Source organism: Pempheris klunzingeri, chromosome 22 (genome assembly GCF_042242105.1).
Source record: "Pempheris klunzingeri isolate RE-2024b chromosome 22, fPemKlu1.hap1, whole genome shotgun sequence".
NCBI classification, from domain to species: domain Eukaryota; kingdom Metazoa; phylum Chordata; class Actinopteri; order Acropomatiformes; family Pempheridae; genus Pempheris; species Pempheris klunzingeri.
In genome coordinates, this window is record NC_092033.1 from 12,658,177 (window position 1) to 12,675,905 (window position 17,729).

General features: G+C 41.3%; 1 protein-coding gene across 1 annotated transcript in view; it reads left to right on the forward strand.

The window, feature by feature from the left end:
• The window catches only part of pawr (PRKC, apoptosis, WT1, regulator), a 62,251-nt gene that overhangs the window by 24,786 nt on the left and 19,736 nt on the right, over positions 1-17,729 (forward strand). The gene's annotated exons all lie outside the window — the stretch shown is intronic.

The following is a 17,729-nucleotide window of genomic DNA, read 5'->3' on the forward strand; positions in this document are numbered from 1 at the left end:
CAATCCAAAAGACTGCTAAAACAGTATAGTATGAAGATTAGTATATTGTACACACTTTAGTAATGTGTAGTTTGGGACCCATCTGCTCTGCCTCAGGGTCACATTGTTGGACCTTTCATCATCCCTAACTGCCAACAGAGCATCAAAACACAATGAGTAGACAACAAGAGAAGAAGAGGAGCAAACATGTTTGTTTTATACTTCTATCTGGAGTTGGTTCAATGCCAATCTTAGCAAAACTTCCTTTGTTTGTCCTCAGCCTGAGGGTATGGCATGTAGAGCAAACCCACCAGTGCATAAAAAAAGTAACTCACTTTCAGCTTTTGCGGTATCTTTGTTGTCTCGTGTTTTGATATGTGTCTGCTGAAGGAAGATAAGACTGTACCTGCCAGTGAAATGAGACTGGTGTCTGTTTATTGTGGGGCCTTAGATAATATCTCTTCACTTATTGAGCACTGGTTCTGCTCAGGGACCAGAGGCCCGTCTTGTCATATTAATCTCACAGCATGCATCCTTCTCAGTGCAAAGTCAACACTCCAGTGTCTTCCAGGTTTGTCCTGGAAGACACTGCTTTATGTTTCACTCTGCATACACGAGCTTCTGCAGTGGGATTGCAAGTCTGGTTTGGCCGGAGTGGTCAGTGACCACACAAGTTTAATCCTTCCACCAGATGTAATTTTCATGTTCGGCAGCTGCACAGGAGGGAAAAGAGGTTATTTTCCTAAGTGTCTGCTACTCATCTCTGCTGGCGAGAAGAGCCGACTCTGGAGAGAATGTGGTGTTACCTGCCAAAGCAAACCCACAGAAACTTGAAGAGTGTCCCGCTGCCGTGGCTCTGGGGATCAACTCACAGTTCATTGAAATTCTTCTGATATTGGAACCTGGCTCACCGTTCACCGCTGGGCCTTTTTTCAGACTGATTACCCTTTCCTCCAGAACTAGAGACTTGCACACACACACACACACACACCATCGCTACTGTGGGTCTTATTAATTCTCATATTGATATATATTGAAATAACAAACTTCTCCCCTTCTCCTTGGCTCTTGTTTCTCATTTCTTTTTGTAGCTTTTCTCCTGAAAATGATTATTGCCAACTCATAGAAATACGTCTTGTTCCTGTGAGTGCAGGTTATGGAGCTGTCAAATCGCATTGTACTGCTTCACTTAGTAATGAACTCAAGTAACCTGGTTATTGCCGGCTTTCTGCACTTATTCTTTTCATGTTAAGGAGAAACCCAGTTTTTCTTAATCGGGGAAGGGATTAAGGAATAAACCTAGTTAAGCTTGATTGTTGTTGTAGAGACCTAATTTCTTAGCCATGCAGAGGCATAACTGCATTTGTAACAGGGCTCATAGACAGAGGACAAGGAAAGCATTATGACTGGAAAAAGCGTCTCCAGCAAAATGTGCTTAGTCCTGTAAGTGTCAAAACTAAAAATAAAAAAATTAATGATTAAAAATGGCCTCTTTTGACACTATTATACATATATTATTGACATACTCTTGCATTATTACTGATTTTATTCAAGTGTTAGTTTAAGTATAAGTATGTGAATCGGTGTAGCTTGTGCAGCTGGAGATAGATGATAACAGTTTGTAAATGAAATGTTAATCTGCAATGTAGTTGAGTAAAAAAAAAATGCAATAATCAATGCAAAAGTCAGCAGTGCAGCAGGATAAAAGGAAGCTTTATTATCAACATACACTTGGAAAAACAACACTGCAAGAGCTCACATATGCAGTTTATACTTCTTTCTTTAGCCCATGTTGAGACATCACTTTTAAAACCAAGATGAATAATTCAAGTCATTGTGAATTGTCTTGGCGTACCGCGCAAGGCCTACTTTTGGTCATAAATGGTACCAAATGGTTTGGGAATGTGTTGTTGTAGAGACGTTGTTGCATTTGCTGTGGGCTCACAACATGTGTACAGCTATCAATCAAACATGGATGCTGAAGGAGGCATCCCTCTCTAACATCTTATTTCACCACTCAGCCATTCATGAAAAGGGATGTCACCCTTCGTTTATTTTGATTGTAAATTATTTTTTGATGTGCCTATCATCCAGCGCCTCTCTCTTTCATCTGGAATGGCCCGTCTCTCAACAGGAGTCATCATGAATAGAAATGAAAGGGGGAATGGGAGAAAAGGCTGGCAGAAATGGGCTTTAAATAGAAGTATTCCCTCTGTTTTCCACTCATTGTTTTTCTTTCAAAGCCGTGTCAATCATAGCTACAGTAGTCCCAGAGGCCCCTCTCCCGCTGTGCTGTGCGGTAGGTAGATGGTACTCAGTCCACTGTTTGTTTGGAAGAGCTTCTCCTATGGGCTATAACTGGGCTCAACTGTGAATTCCACATATGGGTTCAGCCAAGCAGATTGTCATGCAATATGAGGCACAAATGGGAGCTCCTAGTATTAAGAGGCACTTTGCATTCCACATTTTTCATGTGATTTAATATGAAGCAAATTTTGGGGTTGGCAAGGGTTTGATACACTTCTTTGATTTAATATTTTCATGTGGCTGTATTGCATGTGGGTAAGGCATTTCAAAAGGCACGTGTCCTACCAGACATACACCTGCAGCCAGGTGATTAACTGAGGCCATATTCAGACCAAATGTAGCACTGCAGCAAAAAACGCAGTCCCGTCATTCATTTCAATGAAATCCCTGCGTCGGCGCAGTGGGATCCACGACACACAAGGCTCAAGCAAGACAATGAATGTTTGTCTGACAAAAAAGTGGTTTCAGTAGCCTGAATGCAGCATCGTGCTGCAATGCAAGGCTGCGGCCAAACAAATATGTTTAAGCAAACAGAATACTTTGTAATGTGCTCTGCATAATTCCTTTTGTTAACCTCGCTTTTGTAAAGGCAAAAGATTAACTGGTTGTTGACATGTTTTGGTGTTTAACACGCCTTGTGACCTCCTGGTTGGTATTTCATCTTGTCACATGTACCAGTAGTAGCACACCAAAACCACGACACTCGCTCTCTCTCACACTCACATCTTATGGTACCATTACTGCATAGCAGGAAATACCTCCAATAATCCATAATAATAGACCACCCCCCCACCACCTTCACCTCACAATGCAAGGAGTATAAACAAATAACAGAGGGTACAGTATGAATTAGAACAGATGAATTCAGTTGGTGTGTAGTGGAAGAGACTTCACTATAGGTCATGGGGTCGCGCTCCAGATGGTGTCAATTATAAGGAAATTGCAGATTGATGAAGGCACTTTATGTTTGTCATCCTCTATTAATATTATTTTAGGTATGAAAATATCCATTCTTTGACTACAAGGAAAAACTTGACTTTCTTCCTCCAAAAAGGAAATACATTAAGAGGAAAAAACAAAATGAGCCAGAGCTAACAAGACAAAGAAGACAATTCATTTCCTTTAAAACAGCCTAATCCCATTGCCAAATTAGATTTTTTTAGAGACTGCCATTGCGTATCAAGACGCTTCGCCTGAAATAATTGAATTGTGACCTACTCTGAAGCTACAGGGTATGGTGCTTACCAGAGGTATTTATTTTCTTTCTGCAAGACACTATCTCCTTAATTAGGCTGTGATTTAGGTTTATAAATTCCTTCCAACCGGCCAGGCCCTTTAGAATGACAAAAAGAAAACAATCTCAGGAGGAAATCTTTGCTTCCCAAGCCATTTTTCACTAATGACTGGATCAAGGCTCTGAGCAAACTACAATACCCAAGTGCTCTGGCATCTTGAGCAGACCACTGTGTTTTTGTGTGGTATTTGATTGAATGCTAAATTTGTCCAGCCTCTGTTTTGAAAGACACAACGTTCCCTTTTGGCTCAAGTATGTGCCTCCTATACGAATGCTATTACCAGCAAGTTTGTTTTAAATTGGTGCCAGCCATTTCATGCTGTCTGCTTTAATACCAAGCTTGGACAAGGCAAGTAACTCAAAAATAATACAAACAAACTTGGAAATGATCAGTTTAAGGGACATAAGAAGTACAAACTTGCAGGCTTTAATCTGAGTCCTTCTGCTATTGTTGTGCATTAAACTGTCCCTTAACCCATCTAATTGAGTTCAAGGTTAATTTGATTCTGTGTGGCAGTGCCTCAAAATATTGCGTCACTTTCAGGTGAGGTAACCGACCTCCTGGCGGTCTTACTGGAAGAGAGGAACTGCACACAAATGGTTAAGTTCTGTGCTGCTCTCTGCTACAAACATGTTATTTTACTATAGAGTGTGGTTGTGTAGATAGACAGGTAGGTAGGTAAAACTGCAAAAATCTAACTTAGCAGACTCTTCTTAAACTCTCTACTAACAAATCCTCAAATATATTTGACAGCTAAACAGCAAAAGGTAGTTTGTGTCACATTAACTGAAGGAAAAAGCACTTTACTGGATTGTACTATTTGGAGGGGTACATTAACTGTTACACAATAAAAGCGACAAAAGTAGATTTAAGAAAGCAACAAAAATTAGCTACTCTGATATAATTAAAAGTACAAAGACCTAAGCGTACCTGCACATGCCTACTGACCACTCGGCTACACCAGGTTGTCCAGGACAGTTTTTGATCCTCTTCTTGTGAGACTCCATGATGGCAGCATGTGTTTGCCAGGAGATGTGACACAACCACAAACCTTTTATTGCCAGGTGTGTTGTTCAGGTGCTGGTTGGGAAACAGGATGGTTAAGCACTGCCATCAGGTGCCCTCAGGCTGCTACTGCTCTCCAGCTGCCCAACAGTCACTCAACAAACACACACACACACACACACTCACACACTCACACTCACACTCACACACAGGGCGAGGTTGACTCACTACTTCTTGCTCTCTCAGCAGCTGTCTTCATCAGTCACTCAGCAGGTACAGGCTGTCTCGCTTATAGTCTTCTGTGCTGTGCAGAAGAGGTTCTGTTATTCCACTTGGTCCCATCATAGGCATCTTAGTCTCAGCTTTTCAATAAGTCATGAATCTAGTGTTGGTTAGCTTTTCTGACTCGCACGTTAAAGTTGCCACAAAAGCTCAGCCACAACGCCAAATGGATGTCCATGGTGCAATGGAACACATGAGAGTAGTTGAACTGTTGCAGATTTATACAACATGCCAATGATTGTTTTTGATGAAACTTTCAAAAATTGTGGTCTCAACTCTTGGCACATTTCGATTCTGGAGAGTTACACTAAAACTCTATGACATATTATGCTAACTTGCATGCATCACAGAGGTTTTGTGAGGAGAGTGAGATCTTGCCGTTCAGATATACAGGTTCCCAGGCTCACTGCTGTGTAACGTGACAGCCTAAATGATCACGTCATAAAATGTTGCTTACCAACCCTGTCAACCACTAGCGTGGCCAGCCCGGACTCTTCCCTTGTCTCCCGATGAGCTACTCCGTGCCTGAATATAATGTAAGGCCTCCTTTGTGAAGAACCTAATTGGTTAACATCGGCGCTCAAAGGAAGCAGGCACATTGCAGTGCCCCCGCCTCCTGTGTGTCCCTATGGTGACATATGGTGTTCGCTTCTGTTGTTAGTTGTTATAATGAAGGTTGAATGATATCTAGATTGTGCTGGATCAGTGGATGGGAATGATTGATTGAAACTGGGATACAGCGGCCCGCGACTTAAAACAAATGTAGGTCAGGGGCATAAAGTGGGGGGCCAATGGCCTCTTCCCCACATCCAACTCCTCTACCTCTGAGATTCTTGCTCAAAACACACCCATTTTTTTTAAAATTCAGGCTTCATTTTGATCTCAACTACTCACATGTAAAGTTTAATGACTGTCCTTTCTTACACAGGTTCTATGAAGCCAACTTGTAACTTTGGCACCTGTGATTAATAATCTCAAATTACCCTAAAATTGACGGCACCTGCCTTACAATTAGTGGTTTTCCCTGCATAATGTGAGCACAAATTAGTGTTTAGTCAGGAATAGCCATGGACCAAAAGTTTTTGAAAGACGAGATCATGACCATGGATCATCATACACAAAATATACGGGTCTGAAAACTCTTCGTCAGCCTTGGTTTCTACTTTCTAATATGACACATCTACAGAACATCAGATCCTGTTTTTAATTCAAAACACTTTACATCTGGCGATTCATTCCTCACAGCTTTTAATTGATCATTCCTATCATAGTGTTCATTATGCTAATGAACAGTTCACCTTGGGCTTGGGCGCACATGCATCCCAAATTGCAATAGTAATCAAACTGGGCTTAACAGCGTTGATAAACAAAAAGGCATCTGAAGCGGAGAGCAGGACACAACACAACAGGAAGCAATTATTGTGCCTGTAAACCACCCTATTGAGACATTAACTTGTAAATGTGCGACCTAAATTTTAACAGACTGGAATTGGTCAAACATCATTAATCTAATTTTGGCTTGTTTATGAAGGTGAGTCATTTTGTTTAAAGCAAATTCTGTTCTCTACAAAGCTGTATGTGTCCGAGAGAAAATCTAGTGTACTTACTTAAAGCAGCCAGCATGAAGCCATTCTTGATAATATTCTTGAGGATATATGTTGAACACTGAAATACACACGTGGACAAAATTGTTGGTACCCCTCTGTTAATGAAAGAAAAACCCACAATGGTCACTGAAATCACTTGAAACTTACAAAAGTAACAATAAATAAAAAATTATTGAAAATTAAACAATCAAAATCAGCCATTACTTTTGAATTGTTGTTCAACAGAATTATTTAAAAAAACAAACTAATGAAACAGGCCTGGACAAAAATGATGGTACCCATAACTTAATATATTGTTGCACAACCTTTTGAGGCAATCACTGCAATCAAACGATTTCTGTAACTGTCAATGAGACTTCTGCACCTGTCAACAGGTATTTTGGCCCACTCCTCGTGAGCAAACTGCTCCAGTTGTCTCAGGTTTGAAGGGTGTCTTCTCCAGATGGCATGTTTCAGCTCCTTCCACAGATGTTCAATGGGATTTAGATCTGGGCTCATAGAAGGCCACTTCAGAATAGTCCAATGCTTTTCTCTTAGCCATTCTTGGGTGTTTTTGGCTGTGTGTTTTGGGTCATTATCCTGTTGGAAGACCCATGACCTGCGACTGAGACCAAGCTTTCTGACACTAGGCAGCACATTTCTCTCCAGAATGCCTTGATAGTCTTGAGATTTCATTGTACCTTGCACAGATTGAAGACACCCTGTGCCAGATGCAGCAAAGCAGCCCCAGAACATAACCGAGCCTCCTCCATGTTTCACAGTAGGGACAGTGTTCTTTTCTTGGTATGCTTCATTTTTGCGTCTATGAACATAGAGTTGATGTGCCTTACCAAAAAGCTCCAGTTTTGTCTCATCTGTCCAAAGGACATTCTCCCAGAAGCTTTGTGGCTTGTCAATATGCATTTTCGCGAATTCCAGTCTCGCTTTTTTATGATTTGCTTTCAACAGTGGTGTCCTCCTTGGTCGTCTCCCATGAAGTCCACTTTGGCTCAAACAACGACGAATGGTGCGATCTGACACTGATGTACCTTGGCCTTGGAGTTCACCTTTAATTTCTTTGGAGGTTGTTCTGGGCTCTTTGGATACCATTCGAACTATCCGTCTCTTCAATTTCTCATCAATTTTCCTCTTGCGGCCACGTCCAGGGAGGTTGGCTACAGTCCCATGGATCTTAAACTTCTGAATAACATGTGCCACTGTTGTCACAGGAACATCAAGCTGCTTGGAGATGGTCTTATAGCCTTTACCTTTAACATGCTTGTCTATAATTTTCTTTCTAATCTCCTGAGACAACTCTCTCCTTCACTTTCTGTGGTCCATGTTCAGTGTGGTACACACCATGTCACCAAACAGCACAGTGACTATTTGTCACCCTTTAAATAGGCAGACTGACTGATTATGAGTTTGAAGACACCTGTGATGCCAATTAAAGGACACACCTGAGTTAAACATGTTCCTCTGGTCAAATTATTTTCAATCTTTTATAGAGGTACCATCATTTTTGTCCAGGCCTGTTTCATTAGTTTGTTTTTTTAAATAATTCTGTTGAACCACAATTCAAAAGTAATGGCTGATTTTCAATGGTTAATTTCCAGTAAATTTTTATTTATTGTTACTTTTGTAAGTTTCAAGTGATTTCAGTGACCATTGTGGGTTTTTCTTTCATTAACAGAGGGGTACCAACAATTTTGTCCACGTGTGTATGTGGTGCCCTGAATATGAAGGTGGATTGTATTTGAAGCGTATAGAATAGGTAGATCACGTTACTTATAAAAAATCTGTATTTAGGTTGCTTTCTACATTTTGGAGGACTTTTTACATTTGGCAGTACTATCATTGAGAAATGCGACAATGTGTGAAAGCCATTTGCACTGTGGTTACTGCTGCCACTTTTGTAGCTTCCTGGATGCTGTGGACCTGGCTTTACTCCTGCCCAGCATGTCTGTGGTTCTTTTGATAGGTCTATGAAACCTGAATAGTCCCAGAGTTGTTGGAGCTCTGAATGAGCGTGAGCCCTCGGCCAAGAAAACCCAGCCAAAAAACACGATGGCCCCGCAGAAAGCAGAAAGCTCTGAATGGCACTTGGCTCTCTGACCGTCTCATTCTCATTAGATAAGCCCAATCAGCAGAGAAGCGGGACAGATTTCTCCTCCTCAAGTGGCAGTGCTCCACAATGGCCCAAGACGTCTCCTCTCTTTGTGAGGTGTGATCGTGAGAAGGGTCTGCTGACACAATACCTCTCTGTCTAAGCGCTGGGTTTGTTTCTCTCCTGCCAAATGGACGAGTTCAGTCCATGCCAGGTTGCAAGGTAGACCAGATCCAACACACTCACACAGGCTTTGTGGGTAAAATAAGAGTGATCTGGGATACCAGATGTTAAACAACCCATTTGGCAAAGCACTGTGGTACAGGGCGAGGATCGGCTGTACACGTGAGGAGATACCAGACATTCCAAGGAGGAAGTTTATGGAGATTTGGAGGCTGCCAGGAACAGCTCAGGATCAGGGGTCACATAGTAGTCTGCTGATAAAACAGCCATGAGATAAGCAGTTATTAACTCTCCTCCTATCAATCACTAGAGTGAACTTGCATACAGTGAGATGTACAGTCCTCCGCGCTCATGCTGAATTTAAAATGAGTCACTCAGTTTTCATTTGACTTAACTGCTATAATTTTTTAAAGGAGCATGTCAGTCTAAATAGATGCTGCAAGAAGACATTAACACCCTAGTTAACAGTACACAATGTCCTCTAGTGAAGAGCCCAGCACAACAACTTGTTCTGCCACGAGTGCTGCTAGAAACATAAGTAAAGTAAAAGTGTTGGAACACCACTGTGCAGCAGCTTGGTAGGACTGGTGAGTTTATACTTTGTGCCTTGCTGTGCAAAAAACATCAGGACAGGAAGGAAGAAGAAGTGCGCATGCCAGCACCAGGACGAAAACAAGACTAGGAGTTAGACAAAACACAGGATCACTTCCCCCTGCGGCCTCTGTACGGCACACAGCAGGCACCCCGTTATTACTGCTGGTTTGCAGGAACAGGATTCATTCCCAGGACACAGGACTCAGTAGAGGCTGCAGGGATAAATGCTCTAGCAGCCATCACCACCAGCCTGCCCCCGCCGTCTCTATCTGGCTTGAATTACAGGCATCCTGGTCTGTGGTCGGTACACACAGATGTTAAAGCTATCGCTCCTCTCTCAAGACAGCCTAAAGCTCTTGTCCTAGCGGAGGGAGAAAACAGTTATTACTCAATGTCATGTATCAAGAGGATGAGTGTCAGTATGGGCATGTCAGGATGGCTGAACATTTATGTTGCCTTGCAGATAATAACCATATCCATCAAATATCCCATATAAATGCTGTTTTGTATTTCCCGCCCATTGTATTTATTTAAAACTCTGAAGCTGTTGATTTTCATATTTTGCCAAATGTTCAATATCTGTAACACTCCAGGCAGCCATTGATTTACATTCATTACAAACTGTTGAAACTTGCTTTGATTGCCTAATCCATCACAATCAATCCAATGCAATGTTACATTACTGTTGTATGGTAATGCAGTTTTAAGTGTAGATCATTTCAAAAAGTCTGCACTGGGTTACCTTATAATGATAATGTAACTTGAATAAGTGAATGCAGACTTGATGTTCACTGTGATGGATTACACAACTCACGTTTCAACTGTTGGCTAATAACTCTTCATAGTATGCTTAAGAAATGGAAACCATTGGATAGCTGGAATGGCAAGATAAATATATCCAAATTTCTAAAACACAGCACAATAGATTGCAGTGTTGTTAGCACCAATGTTGAGTGGATGAGATTTGTAGTTGACCTGCATGCAAACATGCAAAAACTTGTTTGTTGCAACACTTTGTTGAATCTAGGCTACATCTACAATCTCACTGAGTAAATATTCAAAATAAAACAGCTGACTTGCCAATGGGGCTGTAACCACAAGCTGCATAGCCTCCACTGAGAAGCAAGCCAGCAGTGTTTATAAGGAGGAGGCTTGAGCAAATACACAAAAAGATAAAGACCTCCTGCACATCAGGACAGGAGAGTTCAGTCTGCCCTCTATTTCCTGGGATGACAATGTTTATACCTGGAGGAAAAGGATGGGAAAACACAAATGCAGGCACTTGGCAGGTTTTATGAACCAAAAGCGAATTGGTTTCACTTACATGCGCTCACACACTGGCAATGTTTGTACCCTAGCTAGGCATCATGGAAGTATATTAAGATTTGGGTCCGTGTAGCATTTGATAACATGTTTTAAAATTTCTAATTCTGGGAGAAATGGCATCGAGGGTCAGTTGTAATGGGCAACAGGCTTGGCATTTGCTCTTCAGTTATGTAAAACCAATCTGTTGTGCATAAATTCAACCACTATCTAAATATTTATCGGGTATCCATTGCGAAACCATATAATTACACACTTCTCCATGATCTTGAATAATTTCATAGCATTAAACAAATTCTGTTAATGTTAACCCATTAGCAATGTTTTACACTTTTACACGCCTTGTAATGTAACCCTTCGTTTTTCTGTTTGACTGTGTCACTTACCTGCAACTCTTAATTTCACCTGCCTTGTGATTTTAATGCGTTCAATAAGCACTTTAGAGCTCATTCACAGCTGGGTTCTGGTTTCAGATTGATTTGGTTATTCATTGGCTTCACATTCAGTTGGATACAGTAGCAGTGGGTCTGATAAAAGCTTGGTAAACTACTGTTACTCTTAAAGCCTGTTGGATTGTGCATGCAGGGAGGTCACGGTGTCAAGACTGTTAAAGTCTGCGGAGGGTCAGAGGCACAGCATGGAGCTGCAGGGAAGAGGGTTATTTAAGGTCTTCACCTGGCCTGTTATGCACTTCACTGTGTTGGAATCCATGAACAAGGGCTCGCTGAGCCATACAGCCAGCTGTTTGAAGGAAATGCAAAAATGACTGACAGTTGTTGATATTTCTTCTCTACGTCTATAGCTGCCACAGCTATGTGGTGGTGGGTGTACTCCCACTCAAAAAGGCAACTATATGTTGTGGCTGCGGCGACTTGAGAGATAGAATGTAGAGACTGCAAGAACTGTGATTGGTCAGCTCAGGCTAGCTCAGGTGTTTTCTCCTACAAGTTTCAGATGCTGGTGGAGATTGATGATAAAAAGGCAACGTTAAGGAAGTTGAACAAAGGCCAAGTAACTTTCTCCTTTCTCCTAACAAACATCTAATGAAGATATCTCCACTCCAAACCTGCTACTGTGATTGTTGCTCTCTGTCAACGTAAATGACGGATTTGAAAGAATATTAAAACCAGTGTGTGTGTAGCCCATCATTGCTGCACATGACAAAGTAAATGAGAAAATGCTGATACAATTACTCTGGGGAATATAATTAAAGCATAATATAAACTGACCATGTACAATACTGTAATGTCCAACTGTAATCTATAAATCTATGTCGGGACCCAGCTTTAGAGCCTAACCAATACTACAATTGTTGCCAATAAAACATTTATTGCTGCAGTTCGCTGCTTTGCAACTTCTTTTTGCACGTCTGCCAACACACATGCAGATACAGATACAGGCTGAGCACAGGCTCTGTGGTTTTCTATGGAGGTCTGCAGTGTTGGAGTTTAAAAGTGAGTTTAAAAGTGAATACACTTATATGAGTGAACCCCCCCTCTAACACACAAAAACACACACAGCCAGACTCTTCACAAGCCTGGTCGAAACTGCTACTCCCTTTCAACCGACTATGGAGGTTATAGACCAGAGAACAAGTTTGGCAAACTTGAAGTGCGCCACGGGCTGTTTCCCACAGATGTATTAAAGCTTTTTCAGACAGTCAAAGATCTCTGCCCTGCTGTGTCCGCCTGGCCTGCCCTCGGGCCTCAGCTCTGTCTGACACATCCAGAGGAATGCTGATGCTGCTATCTCTGGGTCAGCAATCGCAGCCGGCCCCCTGTTGTTTGTTTGTCAAAAGCTTTTTTTTTTTTTACTGCACCCCCCTCCGTGAAAAGTGAACTCATTTTGAGGTCTGGCTGACTGCTGATTAAAACATTAAAGTCTCACTTGGAGTGAAAATGAGGGTCAAGCAGACGTCAAGTTCAAAGCCAAGAAGTGCAAGGCTTTCACTTGATAAGCACACAATTTTTTAGAAAGCAACCCGTGGCTTTGTGGCCAATACAAGCTTTGATTCTTGAGAATGTCTTGTACGCTGTTTGACTCGACTGTCCCCAAACAACCCTCTCACAAAAAACCCCATTGTGTAATTTTGGGACTTCAAATGAAAAGGCATCAGATTTTGGAAGAGTGAATGAAACCCTGCAGGGATTGACGGTGGTGATGAATCTTGACTGGAGTGGTGATAAATCATGATAATGTAGAGCTTTAGTTTAGGATGGAAAATCTTTTTTTTTTAAAGTATGTTAATGCCTTTCATGTTTTTTTTTTTTTTTTCATTTGTTCTAAGGTCTGTGTTGAGTTGTGTAACTTCATTATGCTGTCATTTTGGCCTCAACTTAAGGTTTTGATTTCAAAAGAGACCCTGCTGGTTAAATATAAGTTGGTGTGACCCCACTCTCTTTGCATGCTGGAATAAAATGGGTATAGACATCGAGTACCTTCCACTTCTAAACCTTTTGCCCAGACTTACCAGTAACTCTTGATGATATTATTATTAAATAATACTTCACTTTTTGATAAAGGTCACAGCAGCTGACGGAATATCAAAGTTTTCCTTGCAGCATTAAATGTAGTATTTTTGGCACGGCTCAGTGAAGGTCCAGTCGTGCCTTTTTGAGGTTGTCAAATGATGTCTCACTCCTGCTCCTGCGTGGCGTACCTCTCCAGGACCTAACACTGACCTTGGCAGTTGTAGTGTAACATTAATCAGCCAGCAGCTCGGGGGTGTATGTCCTCACTTTGATCTCTCCTATACCTGAGCGCAGTGCTGTGCCTGTCTGTGCTGTTGTGTGAGGTGACTGGCAGTCCTGATTAAAAGACAGTGGGCATCAGCGTGCCAGCGTTCCTTTTCTCTAATAGATCATCTTAATGAAGTCGCTGTGCTGCAACGAGTGGCAGGTGATTAATACACACAAGTCATTAAGCCTGTTGTATAAGAGTGTGCCTCCAGAGGAGGTGCCCTTTGCTTGTTTAGAGATAAATCTAAGGACTAAGTGGACAGCGCACTGGCAGGGTGACAAGGCAGCTTGGATGTTCATATTGGATCTTAACTGCTGTAGGTTCTCACAGAAGAAGACGGGGTATTTGGATTTGGGGGATTTGGCCTGGACAATAAATTCAGCACATTACTGACATTGTGAACCTCTTGCAAACTTTGAATGTACATGAATGTAAACAATGATTTGAATTTCATATAAACAGAACAGCTACAATCGAATTACAACCAGTGATGTTTAAAAAGAACTTTCAACCAACCAGTCAGCCTAAAGTCTCCAGACATCTTTACCTGTGCAGACTATAAATGAAGCCAGACAAACATAAATGCGAGCTAGCAGTTAATTATAGTGGGAGAGATATAGTGGTGTTAAAATATAGTAATTGTTAATGTTGTTATCAGGACAGTTTATCATGATATACATTTTAGATCATACTCCCCAACCCTAATTTGTATAAAATATTTTTGTATTAAATATTTATCATATGATAATAATGTACTATTTAAATTGTTAGTGACCAGCAGTGCTGAAAGTTTTCGCTGTTTTCTGAATAATAGACTCATCTAACATCATCACATTTGAGTCATTAAGTGGATTTTGTAGATTTCTAATCAAATGAAATTTGAAAAACACCGTGACAAAAGATGAAACTTGATATGTAGTGATGAAGTCATGTTGTCAGTATGTACTCATGTATCATACATCTTTTGATTGCTGGTTAGAGGCCTAATTGTAGTCTCACTGTGTATGTTTGCATTTTGTATGTTTGCAGCAGCGGTTGCCATGGCAGCCACAGTAGCTGTAACTACCTTTTTGTGTCAGTGCTGCTGAACAGATTTGGAGACTTGAAGCCATTTTGAAAGATATTCTTGTGCTAAACTATTGTCTGTATGTAAGTATGTATGCAGGAAAGGGGGGAATGCAAAAGTTTCACTTATTTGCACATGTTGAAATCAAAGAAAGGATATAGAAATAATGTGCCAGCTGAAGGAAAAGACCTCCAGCTTAGTGTAATGTGTTTAACATGTATATAGCTAATAAAGACCCCTGTGTCTTATTCAAAATTGACCTCTAATGTTTGGGAAGAAGAACTCTATGTGCTCTGCTTTCCTTCTCAGAGCTTTTTTTGATGAAGCTGCTGCTGAAGGTCTTCTGCCACGCGCTGTAGTCGGCTCACTCAATTAAGCTAGAGACAGCATCACTTTGACATTCACTTAAAAGTCAAATGCCAGAATAGGGAACTAAAGCACACTGCTGGCTGTCGTGCAGACAAAGAATCAGATGCATTTAGATATTTGCAGTCAGGGGTAGAGTTTTAGAAGAGGTGGCCGATCATTTCCCACCCCAAAGAGAGAGTTTCCAACCACAACAGTCATTCCAAGAGACCGTGAAGCTCTGCTCCTGATGTAGCTTCTTCAATATTTCATGTACAGAGTGATGGACATGAGTATTGAGGCCCGAGCACACCAGGATACGTGTTTTACCAAAGTAAACACTCTTGTGAAGCACTGACACTTTGTCCTGCAGTAAACAGGAAGCAGAGAAGATTCTGGAAATGTGGCTGCTTCTTTTAAGCTCACACTCATGTTTTTTTTTTTTTTTTTTTATCTCTTTGACTCCAGTGATGATGATGCATGCCAAGTTATTTTTATCAACTTGCTGTTGCATTTTCCAGCATTTACCAAAATGATGGCACAGTAGGGGCCACTTAATCATAGATGATTGCATAGTGACCTTACTTACAGGAATAATAATCATGTAATTCTGCAATCTAATAAAAATAAGTGTTTTGTATATCTAATTAATCTGAAAGTCCTGCTGTAGTTTAAAACACGCTTCTACCAAGCATAATCCATTTCATCTGGTGAGCTTGCATCCAACTAAACAAAACTGAAACGAGAAGACAAGTTTGGGGGAAAAAATTCTGGATTAATGCTTTGCTGAAATTGTGATTCAAGTGAGCCATCTTTATCTCAGTCACACTGGTACAAAATATTCCAATAAATATTGAATGTACACTAGATAACATCATTTGTTTCGATAAAACAATGGGTCCTGACAGAAAATGTAAACACTCTGTTGGCCAATATGTCCAGGCAGTACAAACTGTGGTTTTGCTTACAAACTAAAGGAGAATAATGACCTGTTAAAAATAACAAAACTACTTCAGCCACTAACAGTGATATTAAAGAACAATGCTCTTGTATCTTTGACACCATTTGGTCTAAAAAATGATCCCATTTTTAGTAACTTTGTGTCTTGGACCCTTTTGTAAGGATTAAACATGAACACATCTCTCAAAACACTCAAAGTCAAACCTTCGATCAGAGCATAGCTCGTTCATCCCTCCACGCCTTCTCTTTCTGTTTCCACGGTCCAACATAGAAAATCGTCCAGAAAAACACGCACTCATTTTGATGATGTCAGTGGCCAAAACATCCCTTATATGGCTGCACGTAGATTCCCCTTTCCCTATATTTGGAGTAGAAGAAATGTACAGCAATTTGGAATACTAGAGGGCAAAACAGGCTGCATCGCCATCCAAAATAAACTTTGAGATTCCCAATTCCACATCTCAGGCAACTTTGTGCATAGCAGAGCGGTTAGTCACTGCACAGCTCACTATGTGTTGTTGACACAGACGAACTTCTGTTTAATTTCCCATTTTAACTCCAGGGCCACTAGCCTTTATTTCCCACATATCATTAGGTAATCTTGAAGTGGAGGCCTGTCAGAGTTGGTAACTGTAAATTGTTGCAAGAAAACACATAGATGCATACAATTAAGTAAAAAAGTGTGCAATGCAAGAACACCACAAACTATGGAAGTCGTGTCCTCTGACATGAAGTAGGTAGTATTCATTGCAGGGCTTGTTCCTGTTATCGCGTCCACCCCCATGTACACGCATGTTAGAGATGGAGGGAGGGCTGGTGAGCACCGAGTTACATCAGGAAAAGGAAGAGAGTGCAACATTAGACTCAAAAGGAAAAGTCAAAAAGAAAAGGGCTGGCGTTTTCCCCAAGGACAACTGATAAACCCTTTGGCAGGAAAGGCCTTGCAAATGACTGCATTCCTTGTTAACCTTGTAAGGCTATTTTTACCACTAAAGGGCCTGTTGAGCAGGCACCTTTTGTTCACCCTGCAGCGCGAAACAGGAAAGACTGGTTTGCATTGTGACCCTCTGGGAGTTTGGCCCCGATCTCTGTCTCTCATCATGATCCAACCATCCATCCTAATGTCGAGCTCTGTTTACGCAATGTGTCTTCATGGTTCTTGACAGATGAGCCCAGTAACTCTGCCGCACAGGTCAATGTAAAAGTAATGCAAATAGGAAGCTGAGGCCGTGCACATATATCATGACAAAGCTAAGATTGCAAGGAGTAAAGCTGGAGGTTTTCCCAGACACTGTGCAGAATCTCTGCTGAAATAATGAAAGCTAACTCCCCACTCTGCTCTCAAAGGGATGTTTGTGCTCTGTATGTTTGTGCATGTTTTTTATTGTGTTTTTAAGGGACATTCCTCTGGTTGAAAATCCCCCAGACTGTCCCCATGAGGTGAAAGGCTCTTGTACAGGCTGTCTTCCTGTTGCCTGACCAGAGTCCATCTAATGTTTGGTAGTGTTTGAGCTGCAGCTCCTCAGGGATTCCTGGAAGTGAATGTGATCATGTCTTAAGAGGATTAAGAGGAGAACCTGGCGGATCTCAGCCAGAGGTCACCATCACTGTTATGGTGGGAATGACCTCGTCTGTCACCGCACATCTGTCAGTGTCTTAACGTGCACCGAAAGGGCCGAGTTATTGTTGGTTTTCTACAGGGACCTGATTTCTTTACTTGGTGTAAACGAGAATCTTGATTTCTTAAAATCACAGTAAGGGTTTACAGAAACGTCATTAGCACAGCTTGGTTTCTGTTGGAGAAAGCTGATTTCTTGGCCACGTTTAAGGGTAACTAATGAGTTTCATACAGGATTTAACTACATGTGCATGACAAAACTTCAGACTACAGCAGAGGCAGAATTGTGGACTTTTGCATCCAAAACAAAATACACAATCAAAATACACTGGCAATAAAA